Genomic DNA, 3,764 nt, shown 5'->3' with positions numbered 1-3,764 from the left:
AATAAAGTCAGACACAGTAACCATATGAGATTAGCCATAAGGGGAATAAAAGAAGAAATAACTTCACATAGTACATTAAGAACAAAAAAAGAAGAACAACAATCACAAAGATAAAGCTCTTGTTTCCATATCCTAGTGTTTATTTCGTTTAGTCTCATCCTATTTGACCTTATGTACATAGCTTTTGAGCTACTGTAATTCTCTGCTAGGAGAGTCAAAGGTTTGTATTAATTATTGTAAATGAGGGAAACCATGGAGCCTATGTTCCTTTGGGTCTGGCTTAGTTCACTTAATATAATTTTGAAAGGTGAGGTTAGCACTCCTCTTGACAAGGACGGAATAGGCCCTTGGGCCTGAGAACATGCATAGGGTTAAGGCATTGCCACCTACTTCATGACATCTAAGCATCATTTTTTTTTCTATTCTGCCATTAGAACAAATGACATCACTCCATTTGTAAGGAAATGGAAAGACTTGCCTGAGCTTTTTTCACTCAAGATTAGTGCTCTAGTAATTGATGCAAATCTCTACTTTTAGCATTATGGTACTCAATTGGAGATAAGTGTCTCACAGACTGCCCCTAGACTAGCTTTGTACTGTGATTCTCACATCTCAACCTCCTATATTACTTCCTGACCCAATGATAAGGAGCCCTCACACATCTTGTTTTGGGCTTAGTGTTTGGATATGTTTGTGGGGGTATCTTCCCTTGTTTCAGACTACATGGACGCTCCATCAGATGGTAACTTCCCAATGATCCCATTATATGTGTTCCTGGTGGGAAACACACGGGGTCTTTTGTGTGCAGCATGGGAGAGGTAGGTGCACTCATCTCCCTACACTTAGGTTGCTTCAACCTCGGCTGACCTTGCTCTGCCTCTTCTCTATGTAAGTATAGATTTGCTTCATCTATTTCTTATGTAGTCATGTAATCCTTTGTATCTCCAAACCATATTGTGGGTTGGCATCCTGGAGTACATTGACTCCTGCTTCTGGTGGTGTGTGCTGTTATACTGTTTGCCTTCCTTGTAGTTGTTAGCAGGTAGCACTTGATCAGCTGTGCTGCGAACACACAATATTCTCTGGGCATGGTGTAAATGAGGTACTGGGGAGTAATTTAAGCATGGTCATCTCACAGATTATTACATAATACAAGTGCATAATATAAATTTCTTCAGTTGCTAAATATGTAGGCATTGTTGGAGTGCACAGCTAATACCTGGTCAAGCTGGGTTTTTATCAGAACCACAGCCCCTCATTCCACTAAGGATAGAATTACATGTCTTGCTTTCTGCAGGACAGTCCTAGTTTATTCTTGCTTTAGTTAAATGATTAATGGCATCCTCTTTCACCCTCAAAAGTGCCTTGCTTTCAGCAATAAATTACATAGTCAGCCTAACTAAAGCCCTTGGGCTCTCAAATATTCTGTGACAGGACTACAACAGGGTGCTATGGGAGTAAAAACAATTAAGTCTCCCTTAAAATAGATTGGGGAAAAGTATCATGGAGGAGGTAGAATTTAGGGAACATCTAAGAGACTTTTTGAGAGTAGAAGTGATTATTGATAGGCTCTTGCCCTTTATTGTGAGTATCTGTATTTGAGTATCCAAAAGCAGAATTAATAAATTCTGATAAAATCCCCCAAAGAGCTACAATTAAATAAAGAAAAGTGCATGAATTTTAAAAAAGAATACATAGCATATTTCATTGAATTTTTACAAAGTATCAGATAATGCCTGCAAATCCTCCTCCTCAAGGGGTTGACTCATTTGTTGGGAATAACAAAATTAAAAAGTCACAGAGCCAGGATTCAAAGACCAATGTGCCTTCAAGATTCACATTCTTAAATCAATCACTATGCTGCTTCTAGAATTTTCTGTCATCTGGATCTGAATCCCAGTATTTCACATGCAAATTTTTCTTTTAGTTTATTATAGTGATAATGCTAGAGACTACCACTTATTGAGTATCTGTAATGTGCCAGAAAATTTATAGAATTAATTTTGACTCTTCCTAATGGCCCTGTTTCATACTTGGTTCCCACTTCATGAGTGAAGAATTGGGGATGTACAGAGATGAGGTAACATCTCTTAATAAAGTTCACAGCCTACAAGGTGGGGAAGATCAGTGAGCACAAGAATTTATTTGATGGAAAAAAGAATTTATTTGATGATCTCTAGGGCTCTTCATTGCTGGATTTCATTAGACACTTTCAGAGCTGTGAAGAAAGGTAGCAAGTCTTCTTTTTTAATTAGTAGACCTCTGAGAAATAACAGGAAAGGTAGACTCTTATCTCTTTCCTTTCTGAGACTCAGCTGTATCAACCTGGGCAAATTGATTCCTCCCTATGAGTTTGTTCTTTCATTTATAATACAGAGATAACTTTGGTGTCACACATTTGCCAGGAAGATTAGACAAGAAAGTACATGCAGAGTTTATCCAGTTTCTACCTGTTCATTACACTTTCCTTCTCCATAATTATAGATTTAGCCTACTTTGGACACTTGGCAGGTTTCAGCTTCAGCTGTGCAGCAATGAGGTCTGAAATTTAGCCTGATTATTTTCAAAATTAGGAGCATATCATTTTTTCTATGTTAGAATTTGGATAAATTGGGAAACTTAGCTGGAACAATTTTGTATTCTTTTTCCCTTCCCTAAAATATTCATGTATTCTGTTTTCTGGATGTTTACATGAGAATTCTAAACTCTGAAACAATCAGGGCATCATGCAGGGTTCAAAACTTTGGCCTTCCTTCTTATTTGATCTTTTTAGTAGTATCTGCCCCTGGGAAGCAAGGCAAAGTACCAAAGATCACATTGAAGAATAAATTGCTGTTTTCTACCATCCTGGCCCCCAAGACACACTTTGTGGGACTAATCACTGCAATTATTTCCTGTGTCTTTCAAAAGCTATTCTCTTCATATATAAAGATGTCTGTTTTATATACATGATTGCATACTGTATACCCTGTCGTGAACCTTCTTTTAATCATTTAACAAATGTGTTTTGGCAACCATCCCATTTCAATATGAATACGTTTCTCTTATTGTGATTTGGGGCCAGGGCCTCCCTGTGTGAGATGGCCTCAAACTTGTCATCTTCTTGCCTCAGCCTGTCAAGGATTAGGATTACAAATGTTCATCAGCACACACTTTATTTGTAATGACTACATGATATTCAAATATGCAGATATTCCATAATTCATGTAAACAGTCCCAAGGAGATTTGCAACTTTTCTCTTATTACAACTAATGTTGAAAGTGTTATTGTTCAAATGCATGTGGACTCATAGATAAATGTTATTACTGGAATTACTCAATCACATGCATATGCACTTATGACAAAATTACCAAATTTTTCTTCAAAGAGACTGCCTGGATTTAATTATCACCAATAATGAAAAGGGTATCTGTTCACATCCTTCTATTCTTTTGAATGATGATTGGAAAATGATCATTTGTTTTAGTTAAATTAAAAAATGTTATCAGTATATATAAGTTGTACAAGGGAAGTTTCCTTGTAACATATGCATATGTGTATACAATGTACTCTAATGAAATTCATCCCTTCTATCTCTTTCCCTCATTTGCTCTCTTCTCTATAAAAACAATTTTGACACATATTCTGTTTTCATATATGCATACAAAGTACTTCAACAATATCTATCCCCATTCACTATCTCAATTGGCCCTCCCCTCACATTGATATCACCTACACCATAGTCCATTTTTACTTGCTATGCACTTTAAAAATTCTAATATAT

At 36.6% G+C, this 3,764-nt stretch overlaps 1 non-coding gene across 1 annotated transcript; it reads left to right on the top strand.

Annotated features, from left to right (window-relative positions):
* Window positions 1-293: 293 nt before the first annotated feature.
* LOC150041613 (U6atac minor spliceosomal RNA) lies at window positions 294-416 on the top strand. The gene has a single exon (XR_016533971.1). It is a non-coding gene; the product is annotated as a U6atac minor spliceosomal RNA (small nuclear RNA).
* The last annotated feature ends 3,348 nt before the right edge of the window (window positions 417-3,764 follow it).

The sequence above is a fragment of the Megascapheus bottae genome, chromosome X, assembly GCF_031878675.1.
Source record: "Megascapheus bottae isolate mThoBot1 chromosome X, mThoBot2.hap1, whole genome shotgun sequence".
In the NCBI taxonomy this organism is placed as follows: Eukaryota; Metazoa; Chordata; class Mammalia; order Rodentia; family Geomyidae; genus Megascapheus; species Megascapheus bottae.
Note: the sequence above shows the minus strand (reverse complement) of the source record. Positions and strands in the feature narration are given on the sequence as shown.